The sequence below is a fragment of the Camelus bactrianus genome, chromosome 12 (assembly GCF_048773025.1).
Source record: "Camelus bactrianus isolate YW-2024 breed Bactrian camel chromosome 12, ASM4877302v1, whole genome shotgun sequence".
In the NCBI taxonomy this organism is placed as follows: domain Eukaryota; kingdom Metazoa; phylum Chordata; class Mammalia; order Artiodactyla; family Camelidae; genus Camelus; species Camelus bactrianus.
Window position 1 is genome coordinate 66,580,762 of NC_133550.1, and position 9,677 is coordinate 66,590,438.

General features: G+C 42.2%; 1 non-coding gene across 1 annotated transcript; it reads left to right on the forward strand.

Annotated features, from left to right (window-relative positions):
- Positions 1 to 8,830: 8,830 nt before the first annotated feature.
- LOC123618387 (U6 spliceosomal RNA) lies at positions 8,831 to 8,937 on the forward strand. The gene has a single exon (XR_006726823.1). It is a non-coding gene; the product is annotated as a U6 spliceosomal RNA (small nuclear RNA).
- Positions 8,938 to 9,677: the final 740 nt, after the last annotated feature.

Genomic DNA, 9,677 nt, shown 5'->3' on the forward strand with positions numbered 1-9,677 from the left:
CGGCTACAAGCTCGCATCAGATGATTTAATGAGGTTCTTCTGTGCTGATGGCTGTTTATTTTTCTTGGCTCTCTTTGCTGCCATCAAATCATCCTGAGTAAATACTGAATAAGTATTCCACCTCACTCTTGGGTTGGGCTTCACGACTTAATGGGAACCATGGACAGACTCTGTCTCTAAAGGGAGATTTTTTTTTTAGATCAACCACCACCACCAGTGGTTCTGAGATAATGACTTGACAAACATCCTATTTACAAGGCAATCAGAACTGTACTTTAGGCTACACTCTGAGGCAAAAAACAAAAACGAAAAAATCTTACTTGCTCAGAACACAGTCATTACAGAGCTTAGCAGGGAAAAAACTTTCAGGTTACAAGAAACAGACTTTTAATGAATATTAATGAGAGTCGTCTGAGATGCTCGTGTAAAAATAAACACAGTAGAACAACGAACCCCTCTCACAGTTAAGTTGTCACTCCATGACCACAGACTTCCTGTCCTCTGGCTGGTTGATATGACTTAGTTTTGGCATAACAAACCCAAGGGTCTGTTTCTGAAAATATCTGTCTCCTGGCTCCAAGGGCCCTGAAAACACTGACTAATTTGGAAGACAGGTGTGGAGAGAGAGGCGGCCAGTGGCCTGACACACTGCAGCTTTCTGAGACTCCTCGAGGCACTCGGCAATTCTGTGAGAACATTTCCTGGTAGAACAGGGCTGCCCTCAAACGAAAAGACAATCCGGTGTAGATGGGTGTCGGGTGCACACAGGCCCTCGTCGCTTCCTAGCTGGCCTTCCCTCGTCACTTCTGGGATGCTGGTCCAGGCTCTTCACCGTCTGGCTTGTTGCTGGTACTCAGGGCAAAAGAAAAATGTTCCCCCAGGAATCAAGAGGAAGGAGGCTGCTCTCCGAGATTTACTCTAGAATTCTTGGACAACGATAACACTAGTGATCTGCAGAAGTAATCAGGGCGTTTCTATAAACATGAGACCCAAGAGTTTGGAAACCCCTCCAAGCTCCAGTGAACTCTGGGCAGAGTTGTGCTGGTAACGGTTTAACAGCGGGCTCTCTGGGAAGAGGTCCTGGTCTGTAGTGTCCGCAGCCTCCGCGGTGGAAATACTCCACCGTGGCCAATCCGAGCTGCTGACTGGACATAATTGGATGCAGGGTTGGGAAGAGATGTGCACAGTCAGTAATTCCAAGCGCAGCCTGGAGTCTGAGAGACACAGGACTGGAATGTGAGTGGACGCTATGAAGCAGAAACCAAATTCATCGTATTTTATCCCGTGTGAAGGAATTCAGCGCAAACTAAAGGCAAGTGATCACAGAACGGAGAAAAGGGAGGGCGGAAGAGCCAAAGCAACAGGGCCTGTCTGGGCCCCTCACACGGCGGCCAGCCCTCACGACAGGCCGGCTGCCTGGGACTGGCAACACGCAGCTCTGCCCCCGTGGGAATCTGATTCCATGCTCATCAAGAACTCTCTGATTAAGACTTCATTTCCTGTGAAGAGCAGGTGTATCTATGCAGGGAGGGGAGGCATGGTCTGCTGACCAAGTTCTCTACTGAACAGTTTTATTTCTCTTTCATTGTGATAAACTGGAATTGTAAAGTGTGTGTTCATTCAGTCTTTCATCTTGTCCTCATGGCTTCGGTCGCAGTGGACTCCAGTGTGTCCCCAGCACCTTGCGACTGCCAGATGCTCTGGGCTCCCTGCCGGGGACCATCCGTGCCTGGAGGGAGGAGCAGTGGCCACATCCTGGTGGCCTTGCTGGCTCGCTGGTGCCTTCGAACAGGTGCTTTTGGTCTCTTGGCTCTTACGATTGCCCGCGGCAGGAGGGTTGTCTGTTGTAAGCACTCTTCAGAACCAGAAGTGGTACCCCCGAAGACACTCTTTTCCACATCTGATGACGTTTCCCTATATTTCAAGACCCTGTTCAAGTAGTGCCCCCTCTTCTTCCTCCCTGGGCAGGGGCTTCCCCGGGAGCTGCCAGCAACATCTCCTTCTGTCCGCTGTCGGGGGAAGTGAAGGGAAGCTGCGTGGTGGGCCGACTTCTCCCGCTGCGGGGCGTTGCTCTCAGACTCCGAGGGAGCAGATGGAGGGGATGGGGATGGGGAACCTAGCAACAAGACCCGCCTTCAAAGTCGAGGTCTAAAACAGGGGTGGCCTCTGCTCCCCTGACATTCAGCTGCTCGAAATTAGACTGCACTTCACATCGATGGGCCGCGTGCCGTAGGGCACGGAGCCTCCTGACAGACGCGGGCATGTTAATTAAGGCAGCTCGCGCTGCACCGTGAAAAGGCAGCTCCAGGGTGCTCTCAGCACCAGACACCCGGAGGGGGCGGGAGAAATGACAACCAGGGACCGGAGGCACCCGGGGGAGCAGCTGTATTAAAGACCATCGTGGGTTAGTGGACGGCAACGTACAGCCTGACCAGGCTGACTCCTAGCGCCACTAGTCGGACGTGTTGTGAAAGCGGCCATGCCTGCAGGGAGGCCTAAATGGTCCTAGATTTTCAGATATAACATAAGATCATAATTCTGCTCAGCATTTTTTTAACTCAATGCATAAGATTCATTTTTTTAAAAAATCTCAACACAACTGGCAACTGGGCATCTTTTTCTTGAACTCCTTGGTTCTGAAAAGGAAATGAGTCACTTTAAAGGAGTGCGAGGATGGAAAGTCAGCATTCACTGCTGTGATTAATTACTCCCGTCCAGCCTGGTGTCATTCGTCACTACGTTACACCTTCTCATCTTTGTAGGTCTGCGAGGATGATCTGCAAAGCCTTGGAAGCATTTACCTCGTCTCCACTCCTAAGTCCCTGAGTAACTCGGGGGCCTGCTGTTCATGGGAGCCCTTGGGTCCCCCGTTGTCGTCAGATGTTCTGCGCGTGGCACAAGGAAGGAAGTGTGTGAGGAAACACTCCCTTGCTCTCTTGAAACAAGTGTCTCTGCTTTGGGTGAGAGGCACGAACTAAACACCGGTTGTGCTTTCCAGAAGGGTGATGCCCATAAATGCCCAAAGCTGCCGGCTTGCCTTCCACTCAGGGAGCAACCCCTTGTTGCTTAAAGAAACAGGGGAAAGTAACCATTCCTGGAAATAACAGGAGTGATGGACAGCTGTTCTCTCGGGATAACGAAGCATATCAGCCACTCCGTCCTCCTCCTGTTGCTTCAGCAAAAGCGTCTTCCTGCCTAGCCAGCGAGTCTGATGCGCTTATCAGCCCATGCTGGCTGCAAGGCAGCAGGCAGGGGCCACTCCTCAGAGGCCCAGAAACCTGGCTGGGGGATGGGTGCTGGGTGCCTGTTACGTATACAAATTATAAGAGAGGCATTGTTTTGACCCTTAAGATAACGCCAGAGGCTTCCCCAAGTTACCCTGCGCTAGTTAAATCCACATACTGCCGTGCAATTCCAAGTGTACCCCACTTTAAGCAAAATTTCTTATGATATGTGAAACTTGTGTTCAACCAAAGCATGTCCTTTAATATACAGAGTCAATAAGGGATGCCTTTATTTTATTTTTGTAGAGGAAAGGTTTAGTCTTTGATCAGAGAATGGAGAAGTGTGGGACGGCACTCACACACTCTCCTGACAGGCTTGCTTTCTTTTTTTTTTTAAACGGAGGTACTGGGGATTGAACCCAGGACCTCCAGCATGCTAAGCAGATGCTCTACCACTGAGCTATTACCCTCCCCCTGGGATGTCTTTAAATAGCCAGCTCGGCTCCACAAACCATCTAGAGCGCAGTCAGGTAGCCAACATCCAATTCCTCAAACAGATGGGTGGGAACAAATGTGCGCCCAGGCTTGAGAGCACCTATTTACTACACAAAGCATCGCTGAGGAAGTGCCCACTCTTGGAGTGTTTGTCTTCCAAGCTGGCAAAGGGGAGGACAGAACATCATTTCTTTTTGCCCCCTCTGCTTCCTCGATGTGAAATTATGTGAAAGGGAATAGCGGTTTGTTAGAGTGAGGGGCGTGGCTATAAAAGAAGGCTCAGTTATGAGAAGAGAGAAGTGTGCCCCCTTGCAGCAAGGAGGATGGAGGAGCCCGACAAGAGGCTTCTGGTCCAGCAAAAAAGAAGTAAGTTGTCCTGACACTCTCCCACTAAAAATCCTAAAGTTCCAGGTTAAATGTAAAAAGTGTCCTCCTAAATGCAAGACTGGGCTTGTGAGAAAGAAAAGGAAATTCTCAGATGCCAAAAAACAAAGCGGGAGCAGGGACGATGGGAGGAGAGCCAGCTCTGAGGCCTGAGGCCAGCAGTCACTTCAGTTTTAGAAGACAAGTCTCAGGTGCGCACACGGTGGGCATTTCCACCAGAAACCCTGGAAAGGGTGCACGAGAAAAGCATCTGCCCTGATTAGGGGTCGGTGAGGAAACGAGCCTGTCTCAGCTCCAATTCTGGATGGAGAAGGAGGGGCGGCCCTAGGAATTCTTGGCTGCAAGCCAGTCCTCACACAGGTCTGTGGCTTCAATTAAAGCCTCAAACTAAGAGTTTGACCCACAGCGGTCCCAGGCTGGTGGTGCACCCAGGGGCCCGCCAGGAGACTGAAACCTCCACTCTCAAGCAGGTCCTCAAAGAATTCTCAATGACAAGGTTTCAAGGATCTTGAAATTTTGATCAACACACACACGAAAAAATAAGCCTCCGTGAGTGAGAGTGAGCAGGTACAGCACAAAGCAGGCTAGCAAAGGCCCCAGGTTTTGAAAATAATCAGATACAGAACAGGAAATAAGTATATCTAACATATTTAAACTAAAGGGAAGACTGAAATTCTGAGTAGAAAACAAGAAACTATACAGAAAAAGACCAAGCAGATTTGAAACAGAATCAATTAAAACTTCTAGAAATAAAAAGCATAAAACTTTAAATTAAAAACTCTATCAATATGTTAAACAGCTGGTTAGACATATGTAGAGAAATAATTAGTGAACTGGGTGATAGACCTAAAGAAATTATTCAGACTACAATATAGACAGAAATAAAGATGGAAAATACAAGAAGCTGAAAAACAAGGAAGGGGTTCCAGAAGATGACAGAGGAATAGAGAAGAGATAATAGTTGAGAATCTTCCTAATTTAATTAAAGAAACATTCTCAGATCAAGATTCTCAGTGAATTCTAATCTGGATTTTTTTTAATCCAGGTTTTGAAATATCACTGTGAAATAGAATATAAATGACAAAAAATGTCTTAAAAGCATCAAGTATAAAAACAGAGATCACTTATAAAGGAACAATAGTTAGATTCACAGCTGACTTCTGAACAGCAATAATAAAAGACAGAAGACAGTGGAATGCTATCTTCTGAGAAAGTAAGTAACAGGATTGAATATGCTAAGAAACTCTCTCTCAAGAAAAAGGACAAAATTAAGTCAAACAAAATTGATAAAGTTTACCAGAAATATATCCTGTCAAAAGGAACAAATAAAAGATAACTTCAAGAAGAAGGACAGTAATCCCAGAAGGAAAGTCTGAGATGTAAGGTGTAAAGGTGAGCAAAGAATATGGAACACATTAGGGAAATCTTAACAAATTACTGTATAAAACAATAACAGAAATGTGTTAGAGTTTTAGAGACCCCAATAAAAAGCACCTCTTTTCCATACATGAATTGTGAATGGATTATTAAATGAGAAAATATAAGAGGGCAGAGAAAAGGACAAAATATTGCCCTTGTTACTGACAAAACTAATGTTGGGAAATGTAGCTTATATCTGCAGGCAATTACATTTGAACCCTAGAATTAGGCTGATTTACCCAGCCGGTTACAGGCAGTTCTAGATCTCCACAGCTGCACCCTCACCATCTCTTCTGCCAAGTACATGAGAACCTGCCCTTGTAAAACTTACAGAATTGAGGAAACGAATCATATTTGTTCTTCCTGAAAGCAACTTACTTCCAAGAAAAGACAAGGCTACACATGCCTACTTTTCCCTTCCAGATTCACCCATTAGTTCGAGTCAGGCAGAGAAAGACTATTAGGGTCATGCTAGTGAATCTCCCTACACATAGAGGGAAACAGATTAATGAATAAATGATACCATCCTACAATAGAGACTAACATCAGAGAGAGAGGGGGATAAAGCTAAAACCCTCAGCAACGCAACACAGAAGCTAGAAACGAGGGGTCTGGAGGGGCCTAAAATGTTATAAGGTCCTTGCATTATTTGGAAAGAAGATAAACATATTAAATTTAGACTCATTAAGTTAAGTATGCCTGCTCAGTATTTCAAGGCTAAGTATTAAAAGAATAAAAACAAAGTTTACGACTTTACAACAGCAGAAGGAAAGTAATGGAATGAAAAAATAAACAAATTAACTCCAAAGGAATTTAAGAAAAGAGAATGTTTTTAATTTAAAAAGGAAGACATATAGAAAATACAAAATAGTATGTCATAATTAACTGTACACTGTCAACAACAATAAATATAAGTGGACTAAAGATTTCAGTTAAAAGACAAGGACTGTCAGATTGAATATGAAAAGAAAAAATCAGTAATTTGCTGTTTCCAACAAACTCACCTAAAACATTAGGTTACAGAAAAGTTGAAAGTAAAGTATTAAAAAATATATACTAGGCAAATACCAAAAGAAAGCTCTGTATGTTAGTCAGAAAAAATAGATTTTTCATTTTAAAAATTACTATAAAACCCACAATGAGATACCACTTTACACTCACTAGAATAGCTACTATAAAAAACAAAAAACAAAAACAGAAAATAAAAAGTGTCAGAGAGGGTGTGGATACGCTGGAACCCTTGTGCTTTGCTTGTGAGAATATAAAATGGTGCTGCCATTGTGGAAAATAGTCTGGTAGTTCCTCAAAAAATTAAACATAGAATTACCATGTGATCCAGTTCTGGGTATATACACACACAAAAATACTGAAAGCAGGGACTTGGAACAGATATTTGTAAACCCATGCTCATTACTGACCCAGTATGTCATTACTGACATTAGTTAGAAAAAGTGGAAGCAATCAAAGTGTCCATCAGCAAATGAACAGGTAAACAAAATGTGGTCTATACATACCATGGAATATTATTCAGCCTTAAAAAGGAAGGAAATCCCTTTTTACATTCTACAACATGGATGCTACAACATGGAAGGACCTTGAAGACATCATGTTAAGTAAAATAATCCAGACACAAAAGGACAAATACTGTATGATCCCACTATATGAGGCCCCTAGGGTAGTCAAATTCCTAGAGACAGAGAGTAGAGTGGTGGTTGCCAGGGGCTGGGGGAGGGGGGAAAGGGGAATTATTGTTTAAAGGAGATATAGTTTCAGTTTTGTAAGATGAAAAAGTTCTGGAGATAAATGGTGGTGATGGTTACAGAATAATGTACTTATGTCCCTGAACTGTACACTCAAAAATGATAAATTTTATGTTCTGTATGTTTAAACACCATAAAAAAGAGAGAAAATTGCTATAGATAAAGATAATTAATTTGGAAAGCTAAATAACCATGAAGATGAACAATTCTAAATTTGTATGCATCTAATAACATAGCTTCTAAACATATAAAGCCAAGACTAAAAGAATTACAAGGAGAAATTCACAAATCGACCATCACACTTGGGAGATTCTAACATACCTTTTTCCATGATTGAATAAGCAAAGGAAAAATCCAGTAAAGAGGTTATATAGTTGAAAAATAAAATTAACAAGCCTGAGCTAAGGCACATATACAGAATATTATACTCTGGAATATGCTTTCACATACACAAGCAGGAAACAGCTTCTGTTGTTTTAAATATCACATTTAAAATAAGGCAATAACAATGCATATTAATATAAATAGATAATTTTCTTTTTCATAATTATAAAACCCATCAACCCAATATATATATTACTCTCCACTCTTTCATATTTAAATATTCAATATAGTTAAACATAACATTCTATTTGTTCAAAACCATATTAAATTTAAAAAAAACCCTATACTAAGGTTTTAATAAAATGTTACAACAGCTCCTTAGAGAAATGGTTGACTCCTGGGTTTGAGCAGAGAAAATACAAGATAGTCTGGAGCATCTTGTAGTGCCAGAACAAAAAGGTAGTGCTAGAAAAAAAAAATGGAGCATGTTGAACAAAAGAAAGAATGTGGTGTTGGATTATAACAAAAGTATAAAATAAATATACATGAGGACTCACTGATATAAATAAATGATTGAATACATAATGGGGAATAAGAGACAAATCTTCCTTTCAGAGGAATTTCAAATAATATATGTAGATAGTCCCCCCACAAAGAGGTGGAGCTTCATTCCCTGTCCCCACCTCCTTGAGGATGGGCTGAACTTAATGACTCTGTCCCAGAGAATAGAGCATTGGGAGAGGAAAACAGTAACTTTACAATGGAAATGTCTGGCAGACACCACCTTAACCAAGTGATCAAAGTTAACATCACAGTATTAAGTCACGCTGAAATCATGTACCCCTGTCGCGATGGGATGAGGAGGGCATTTCACCTCTGTTTTGTATTCACCCCTCCAAACTCCAGTCTAAACAGGAGGAAAACATCAGAGGGGTCCAAACTGAGGGACATTTTACAAAACACATGACCAGTACTCCTAACTGCCTAAGTCATGACAAAGAAGAAAAGATTGAGAAACTGTCAAAGATCAGAGGAGAGCAAGGGGACATGGCAAGTCAATGCAGCATGCGGTCCTGCCTTGGGTCCGGGAGCAGAGAAAGGGTATCAGTGGGAAAATGGGTGAAATATGAATGAAGTCCAGAATAAACAGTAATGTACCAGTGTTAACCTCTTAGTTGTGACAAATGTGCTGTGGTTATATAAGTCGTAAGACTCGGGAGACCGGTGCTTGCTTCGGCAGCACATGTACTAAAATTGGAACAATACAGAGAAGATTAGCATGGCTCCCGCGCAAGGATGACACACAAATCCATGAAGCTTAAAAAAAAAAAAAAAGATTGGGGAAACTGGGTGAAGGGCATGAATGAACTCTCGGTATTATCTTTGTAACTTTTTATAAACCTAAAATTACTGCAGCAGGGGTGAGAGTATAGCTCAGTGGTAGAGCGCGTGCTTAGCATGCACAAGGTCCTGGATTCAATTCCCAGTACCTCCATTTAAAAAATAAATATTAATTAAATAAACCTAATTACCTCCCCTCAAAGTAAATAAATAAATAAATTTAAAAATTAGAAAAATTAAATTATTGCAAAATTTAAAGTTTATTTTCAAAAATTTTATAATCTGCTAATATTGTAATATCAAATAGTCAACTAGTTTATGTCTTAAATAGATGTATTGTATTTAAGAAAAATTTCCAAAACCCCATGTGGCTAACTCTATGCAGATCAACACAAGGGAAGAAGTTGGTGGGGGAAAATGCAGATTAACACTGAGTTTCACAAAATACTTTTATCTAAAGAAAACAACAGCCAATTCTGCATAATTTTCCAGGAAAAGCTTTCTCAGTTAGTAATAAAACTGAATCTTTATAGACAAGAAAAGAAAACTCATAAGAGACTTCACAATATGCCCCAGTCTGCTCTTCCTCACCCTCCCTGGCCAGTTCACTGACCAACAGAAATGGACACAGCTTGCCCTCCCAGAACCACCCATGCCTTTGTTTTTGCAATGTCCTCTGCCTGATGTTATGTTGCCACCATGCTCTACCTAGCAGGCTCTCATGCATCAT